The following is a 9,800-nucleotide window of genomic DNA, read 5'->3' as shown; positions in this document are numbered from 1 at the left end:
ATGTGCACCTCGTCAGTGATGGATTTCCATCTAGGCAGATTAGATAGGCTGAGTGGGGCCGTAAGGAGATCGGTTAAAAAGATGTTATCAGGTTAGTTGCGAAATACGCAAATTTATTTTTCTAAAAGTACAAATTTTCTAAATTATAAAATATTAGGAGCCCGATCAATTATGCTTGAGAAAGTTTTATTACGTTATCGGTCACATTTAGTTTATTTTGTGCAACATTTATAAACACCAAAGCTGTGATTGAATAATAGTGTGTGCCTGTGTGGATGTTGCACAGTCAATGAATCATGATACATAAAAACATGTATTTCATAAAGTGAATAAAAATACGAATTCTAGTTTAACAATAATAAATAAAAGGAAAATTAATCTAAAATAAATCATTAGCATGATGTTAAATCAAAAATGTTTTGAAATATAATTTGGAACTATATTGTCCAGTTTATTAAGAGAGGAACCCACTGCTTAGGTCCGCAGCAGGCCTAAACCAACTGGTGAGTCTCGAAATGATTTTCTTTGTAATTCTTATAGAATGTCAATTAATTAATGTCATGAAGCAAGATTGTAGCTTTTTTTTTTTTTTTTTTTTTTGCCGTAACTTTAAAATATGCTATTGTACAAATACGATTTGTGCATCATTTTAAATTTTAGAAAGAAAAAGAAATCTTATTAATGAAATCACTTTAATCGCTGTAAAAAATTTTCCCTAATTGTGATAATATTTTATTAGTTTTTTGTTGCATACTTTCATATGAAATAAAATTCTAATTACTTTCAATGTTTCATCTAATATTATGTAGCATGTTTTTTTCGCATATTCATTAAAATGAAAATTTAATCGCATGTTTGTTAAATTGAAGAAGAAAGACTACAATTCCTACCTCGAAGTTCAGTGTCGAGAGATATAGCATTGCCTTTTTTGCTGAAAATTACTTACAGCATTCCCAAAAGATTTACTACTGTTTCACAAATATTAGTAGATATACATGATTATAGTCCTTTCTTTTTTAGTAGGACAACAACTAATGATTGGTTTTCAATAAAGGCCATTATTGTTGCTGATTGGCTAAAATTGGAATTTCGTCAAATATTTTTGTTGCTTTTGATTGGCCAAGTAACACTATTGATTTTTCCTGTCAAATATCGTTATTCGTCCAAAAGGTCTGTCGATCTTTTCAAGGCAATTCCGATTTGAGGAAGAAAAATCGTGACTATTTTGTTTAAAATGGTCAAATAAAAATTGTGAATTAAAGAATATAATACAGGATGGACTACATATAGGTACAACTGTTAAAATGAACTAAACTAGAAATTTTAAGAAAGTCTCTCTGGAACAAAATTAAAATAGATGACTTATTTTAGAATTTAATAGATCAGCTTTTAGAAACAATTCTATGACGAAATGATCCTCGAGGACATATTTCTACTTGTATACTAAAAATTCTTGTGAAAATGTATTATTCTTATTTTTTAGAAGGAAAAAAATTCTGAAATTAAATATAAGTATTATCACTGATAATTTCAAAATCACTTCAAGGATTGCCAAAATAAATCGGAAACAGGTTTAATGTTATACAATTTCAACAAAAATTCAGGAAGCAAAGTTGCACTGTGAATGTACGCTATTAAATTCTTTAAAGTATTGTATTCAACGATGCTCTTTCGAAAAAAATTCCTTATTTACAGTGAACATATAAACATAACATCATATATTTGATAAATGAATACACCTTCTAAGATGGAACATTTCTAAGAATGTTTCTAATGAGTACTAATACTGAAAAATAAATACGATAGTTGTTAAATTCGATCAACACATTTAAACTTATATTATATATATATCTATATCTGATTTCAGCCCGGCAACATCATACCAAAACGGTAAAAGATAACTAATACAAGGAAATAAGGATAAAAAAAAGTGATAAAAACAAAGGCCGGAACTATTTCTAGTTGTCTGACCGGAGACTCCGGTTTGGCCTTGGGACTGGACAGTTTCAGTCTCTAAACTCGATTCCACCGGGAAACCGTCGTGTAAACAGGTCTGATGTACGTTAAATCTGTCGGTGCCAAATGTCCTCCCGCTGGTGTGATGTGGAAGTTAGGAGAGGGGGTGCCAGCTCAGGTGTCGTCCTCGCCATCTTCCCGCAGTTCAAAATTACGAGATCCTTCCCAAAATAGCCCTAGTGTTGCTTTTAAACGGGACGTTAATATAATTAAACTAAACTTCTGCAGTTGCATATTAAAGATATTCAGACAATTTTCAAAATGTGATTAATATTTACAGAATTTAGTCATGAAAATCAGATTTCTGCATTAAAGCACGAGCTTAAGGTAAAATGAAATATAAATCAAAATTTCGGTTGTGTCGATTTTGTGCATACCTTTGAGCGATCAAAACGAAAAGAGGGGTCTGAAACGTTGGTAAAAATATTATATTTTTAATTTTGGCCATTACCATGCCTGTTCAGAAGTAAATATTAGCATGTGCTTTACATTATACTTCTCTTTATCCCATGTATAGAATTTCTCGTAATACAGAGCAGGTACGTTATTTATTTTTTTTTTTTTTTGTGGTTGTATATGATAAAAGACGGCACAGATAGAACCGAATTATCAAACATTCAAAATATTTCATTATATAGATGTCCCTTAACTTTTATTGCAGAACTGGGGGTGCTGCGAATGCTCGAAATCTTCAAATTTAATTTCATTTTATCTAAAAAGAAAAGATACTGGAATATTTTAAACTCAAAATGAAATATTGTTTAATTATTAGATCATTATTTCCAGGATTTTCTTTTTCTTCGTATTTTCAAACTCGCTTATTTTTTCTAATTTATTTTAATTAATTAATTTTCTATTTATTGACTGACTGGTAGGTTGGCAGTTCTGAAAAACATAGCGTATAAATAATTAGATTGCACTAATATATTTTGCAATTTTTTCACTATTTTATTTAAAATTGTTTTTAAATTTAAATTTTAAATTTTTATAGTGGAAATCGGAATATGCTTCTCTTGACTCGCGATTAAATGATTTATTTCAACTAATCGTAATGTTTGTTCCTTAAAACTTGGCTACATTAAAATTACAGTTAATAAAAAATGTATCTAATTTCGGGTGTGGAAAAGAGAGCTGCGAAATTCGCATTGCCGAAAGGTTTTTTTAAAATAATAATGCTTAAGTTTTTATTAGGCTCAGGCAGTAAACATGTTCAGCAATTGTTATAGTTTCACAAATTTTTCACTCCTGTTTCGACATAAAACTCGACTCGCTTTTTCGATATAAATGTAGACAAAAGAAAATTAGATTCTTCCGTTTTGCTGCCTTTCACCAAGGAAAAAAGGAATCTCTGAAATTGATATGAGCAAAAAGTTGCAAAATGACCTAGGATGGTAGAAAAATGCGGCATCTTGAGAAATCGCGCTGGAGGCGAGTTTGATAAAGTCTACATATTGAAGATAATTTCTGTTCTCATTATGGTTTTTGGTCCAGTAAAATAAAATGTTATGAACATCATAGACATGGCCCGAAATATTAAACAGATAAAGTAATAAATTGACCTGGAGCCGCCCCCCTCCCTTTAGGCTACCCGGAATTCTTGAGCTTCGTTTTTTTTTCTTTTCGGAATTTTTAAGCTATTTCGTAATCTGCTTACATTTAACTATAAAAACAGTGTAATTTATTAGTGTAAAAAACAGTATATCCTGTTGTTGTTGTTTATAATGGCACTTGCCATGGACAAGCTCGATGACGAAGTCAACGATTTGAAGCCAAGGTAGCATCTCTTGTTTTTAGTAGCGCCAAATAAGGCCAAAAGTACGTCTTAGCTACTCACGCATCACATTCGCTTGCACAACCCCTTTTTACAGGGGGGGGGGCACATTCACACGTCTCACAGATAGAACAGATGAAGAACAACCATGCCCAAACCGGGACTCGAACCCAGGACGCCCAGATCAAAGGTAAGACGCGCTACCCCTATGACAGGACGCAGGCAGCGCTTCAACGTAAAGCAGTTAACAATTGTTAATCTACGATAAATATATGATATTTAATATACGCCAACCTCAAGAATAACGGACTTTCAGTAGAATTTGTTTTCTAACCCATGATCATTTGATACAGTATCAAAACGTCATCAAGTTTCAATGACTTTATGGTAAGATATCAGTCTCCTACCTGAATATTTAAGGCTCAAAACCTGACTCAAATAACGGCCTTTAACGGTTGAAATTGATTTAGGAATTAAATGTTATTCTTTTGTTGTAATATGATAGTTCGCAATGGAATATTGATACAGATATCAATACTGTGTTCTGAAGTCAATTCAAAATAATAAGAATAAAACAAGGAGAGTGGACTTCGTGAAATTTTCTCGGATGTTCCCTCGCAAAGGTACTACCTCGCCCTCCCTCTCCCCGCCGCCGCATGAAAATTTCTTGAATGAGCTGAAGTCGCGAACGCCGTGTGTGTTCAGACTTTTATTTTCAGAATACCGTATATTAACGCTTCGTTCATCATAATAAAGTGAAAAATATGAAGTAAGAATTCTAGAAGCCTTTTTTTAATCCTATTAAATTATTATCAATATGTGAATTTACTTTTAATTTCAGTTATATATGTATGTATATACTCTCTCTCTCTGTATATATATATATATAGAAAAAGAGAGAGAGATGCGATGATTTTTCAGAAAGTGATAGGAAATGAAATGTTTTAGGCTATTTTAGTTTGAAAAATGTGTTACTTAAAATTATTTATATAAAAAATAAAATAAAATCTCCCCCCCCAAAAAAAAAAATTTAGTCTTTTTTTTGGAGGGGAAAATGAACCCTGAAATTCAAATTGCTTAAGGGTCCTTAGAAGCCTTAATCCGACTTAGTCCAGGCGAATCAATATTTTCAAACAAAAAATATTTGTTTGCACTTTTTCAGCAATTAGTGTTATAAATACAAGAATCTATATAACATAAAAAAGAAAAGGTTCCCGTTACACCAAGGCATAGCTACTCGGATGTTTAGATGTTCTGATTGCCATTTCTTGAGGAAATAGGGGTGGGGGGGCGCAAAGGAATAAATCCTCGAGAACATTCCAAAAAAAAAAAAGTTAATATATTTATTTCACTTTTTGAAACTAACTGTAACCGTGGGGGGGATGCATAAAAGAATATTGTACCCTAGTTGCCATTACCTTTGGTATGCCACCGATGTAGAAAAATAAATCATATTCTTTCTATCATAAATTAAGCGAAATAAAACTTTATCTATGTATCCGTTACATAAAACACTTTATATTCCTGCATTTTTAAAGTTTCAGAAAGAGACATATGTTTCGCCACCAGATTTTGGGACATGATGATAAAAGACGGACTTCTTCAGACAACATACTTCCTAATATCCTTATTGCTACACACACAAAAAAAGAAGAGGCCAGTCCTCACATCTCAAAAAGAAAAAGAAAAGGGAAAGGCCTCTATCTAGACTTCTAAAAGCCCGCTGGAAGGACTGAGTGAAAAGGTACGTGCCTTTGCTACAAAGGGCATATTTTGGACAGATAATCATCCCCCAAAAGCAGATATTCCTAGTGCAAAAACCATAAAGCACAGAGGTGCAGAGTGGGGGAAAACTCGTTTCTTAATCGTTTATTCTGTAGGAGGGAACGAACCAAAGGGGGATATCACGTTCCGAGCTCGGAAATTAGACGCGTGCCGAGATGGAGCCTTGGACCAATGAAATTTGGCGCCAACACGGGCTCCGCCTAACCCCGTGCTGGGCTCTGAAGAAGGGTTGCAAGATTTGGCAAATTATGGAGGTTTCAACTCAGTGGAGAAAATAGAGTGAAAAAAATATGGAGAAAGAGAAACAAGTCAGAGTGGGAATTTAGAAAAAAATTATAATTTATATCCCCAAAATGCTGTGAAAAATAATTTTAAAATCTCATTTTTTTCTGACAGAAAAATTCAGTGCATTATTAAAAAGAATTCACATATGCTTTCCATATTTACACATTTATATAACTAGTTTATATTAATTATAAACTAGTTATATTTACACATTACACTATTAAATATAACTAGTTTATATTAATTATAAACTAGTTATATTTAATCTAATATAATTTTGAAAATTGCATATATTTTAGTTTGAATTTAAAAATTTCTTTAATACCTAAATATTTCATTTTGAATTTAAGATGCGGGATTTACAATATCTGAATATAAACAAATTTGAGTTTACACCACTTTTAAAATTTTCTTGTAAGATGTTTTATAACATGTAAAAAATAAATTGAGACAATAGTTACGCGATCAAAATTTGATTAAAGATTATTATTATTATTATTTCTTATAATATATAATTTCTTATAGTAATTTAACTCCTTTTATACATGCAGGGAGATTCAAAAATAAATTAGATAATTTTAAAGAACTTTTGTTATAGGGAAAAAGTTGCCAGTGAATTAAGTAAAAGAAAAGGATACACTGAATAGCGTGTACAACACGTTTATTTCAGTTCAAATTTATATAGCACATACAATAATAAATCATAAGATGTTCTTGAAAGCAAATCTTATAAATAGTTACAATAAATACAAAATTTTGTTGTTGATATTACATTCTAATAGTCATTATATCTGTTATGCTGCATAGTCCTTTGATGCTGTTTTTAATACAATAGCGAAATTATGTTATTTTGTATCTCATTAAACTTGGATTACATTCTTTATCTAGCGTATCCTTTTCTTTTATTTAATTCACTGACTTAGAGCCCTCTGTAGAGATCACAAAATGAGTTTTAGATCCCATGTTCTATTGTAAAAATGACTATGTCTAATCTCTGACAGATTTTTGAATCATCTTGTATATAAAATTATCCATGCCTTGTTATAAAAGAAAATAACCCAAGATTCGAGAATTAATTTTTTGCTGATTACTGTCTTCTTTTAGAGATGTCAAGGAATTTTCCTGAATAGATGCGTAAATCTCGAAATCGAAATTGAAGAGTTGTGGCTCTAGTCCCGATTCCATCAAAGGTCTACTGGATGTGGTGAGGCAGGGGGGAATCTGGTGTATGTTAAATCTAAGCTCGCCTCAAAACTTCTCCCCTGGATCTGGTATGAAAATTTGGAGTTGGATTGTTGACTCTACGTCTAAGTCTAAAATGTTTCTCATATAGGTTTAAAACAGGACATTAATCTAAATAAAAAAGAAATAATAATACATTATATAAAAATACGCTTTTATCAGTGCAATAGAAAGTAAAGTAACATACATTTTACCAAAAATTCGAGGACCAAAACAATATTTTAATAGTGTAAAGAGTTTCTTGAAATGTTTTCCGTAAAATGAAGTTTTAATCTCGTTCAGAATAATTTTTAAAATGTTAATGTCTATTTTGTAATTTTCGTCTACACATTATGATTTCATTTTCTTTTTATATTTCATTATATTCTTCTTTTCCCAAGTCTGAGTTTTTTTAAATAAATAATATTTTACTATTTAATGTGCTAATTTAAAAAAAAATTTAGAAAAACTTAGAAACCTTTTATATTTTTTAGTCTTAAATTCGTAATTATATATATATATTATAGAATCCCTTTATCAATCGTTCTTAAATTTGTTTGGTTACGGCCCCAATTGTGAAGAATCAATATTTAATTGAAAAATGGTGAAATCTTATCAAGATTACGCTGCTATGCAAAATTTCAAAATTCAAGCGCATGAGAAAGTGAACGGAATTCAATTTTTGCTAAATGAGAGAAATCAAGTTAAATAAAAGCACGCATTTCTGAGAAAATAAGAAATCTCCCCGGTGACTCTCCCGCGTGACAGGCGGGGATACTTACCACTATACTACCGAGGAACCAAGATGATAAGTATCAAAATAATTTGTGATTGTAAGGAAGAAAAGAATAATTTTTTTAAAAAGATGTGTTCCAAATATTTCAGGAAAATTACATCTACTTCGCTTTCATTTTTTTGCACGTTTTAGCATGGAACAAATATAATATTTACTATAAAATAACGAATAAAATAATATACATCATAAAGATGAGAAAATGGAAGGAAATGAGGTTCAACACATTAAGAACATTACAAAAACATTCTGCAATCTCAACACATATTTAATACATTCAAGCAAGTGAAGGTCCCTATAATTTTTCATGAAATAAACATAATTATAGTGAACCATTTGTATCGCAATTTATGAAATTATTTAGGAAAAAGTCGGAAAGAATATTTTTAATTAAAAAACATTTGTTACAAAAATTACTACAAAAAATATTCAATTTCAAAATCAATAATAATAATAATAATAATAAAAACCATGTCTTTGATGGAATATGGTAATGGCGATTTTTAATATCTACAATAATCATTGAACAAATTTCAAAAAAGCTATTACAATAGAAATAATTTTATTTAAAAAAAAATGTTACATCAAAAAACATAACATAAATATAAAATGAATGCTTAAAATGAACCCGTTCCTAACATTACATGTATAAACATGTAATGTTTGTACATGTGTTAATGCACATGTGCAAACATTACATGTACATGTAATCCACATTTGTACTATATATAAATATGAATTATTTAGTTATTATTTTCTTAATAATGATCCGAGAATGAAGACTTATCACTCTTAACATTAATATCAGTAATAATCTTAACTTATTGTTCATTTGAAACTGTTGAAAGCCTAACTAAGAATTCTTTTGAAACATCTGTAAATGTATTGGTGTACTTTTATTTACTTATTTTATTATGATTAAATGTTGGAACGAAGTTTTTACTCCGAGGAATTCGGCGGATCACTAGTAATCGCATCCGAGGCGGCCTCTTGTCTGCTTACCAGGGAATATCAAATAATAATATTAGGTGATAAAATTAGTTGAATCTTTTTTATCACAAGATTCAATTTAGCTTAAAAGGTTTTTTTTTTTTTTTTTTTTTTTTTTAATATTGTTATTTTTGTGCTCAGATGGTAAATCGTTATAAAAATGCGTTTTTCCAATAATAATAATAATTATTATTATTATTCAATTTACTCTCCATGGAACTTACCTTTCCTTCCTTAGCGGTAAAATCATTTATGTAACTTTAGTAATGCGACTGATTATTTAAAAAATTTAGTTCTTACAATTTAGTTTTTAGCCGCTTTTTGAAACTAGCTTGTTACCCAGATTATTGACTTTTGGGGCTTAAATATTAAAGTAGAATACCTATTTTTTTAAAATTCATCTTGTACTTGATGAAACCCGACAAACATGAATTTCATTAAATATATCAAAACAAATTGTAATGCGTGCAAATTAAAAAGTTTATATTATACAAAATAAAAGCGGTAATGAAAATCGTACTTCGAAATACTGTCTGAAAGAAGAATCTTTTTATAAATCTTAATTTTAATATTGACAATAGCAAGCGAAAGAATGTTTCGGTGAATATGGGTGAATTTCATAACATTAAAAATTGTTACAAATTGCGTATAACATTTATAAAAAGAAACATTTTACAGAAATGAAATTAATATCATATAATTTTTTTTTTCAAATGAAACAAAAACCGTTTTTGTGAGATAACAGTTTTTGGAAGATATGATCATCAATCTCCGATAGGTAAGTCATAGTGATTTTTCCATCTAAATATCATCTTTTCCATTCTTTTTAAAATTCGCTAATTAAAAAAAAAAAAAAAAAAAAAAAACGATTATCTGAAGAACTGCAGGCATGATCTGAGAATGATATATTGAAACTTCCCAAAAAATGGTAATTTATTT

This window comes from Argiope bruennichi, chromosome 4 (assembly GCF_947563725.1).
Source record: "Argiope bruennichi chromosome 4, qqArgBrue1.1, whole genome shotgun sequence".
In the NCBI taxonomy this organism is placed as follows: domain Eukaryota; kingdom Metazoa; phylum Arthropoda; class Arachnida; order Araneae; family Araneidae; genus Argiope; species Argiope bruennichi.
This window is presented reverse-complemented; position numbering follows the sequence as displayed.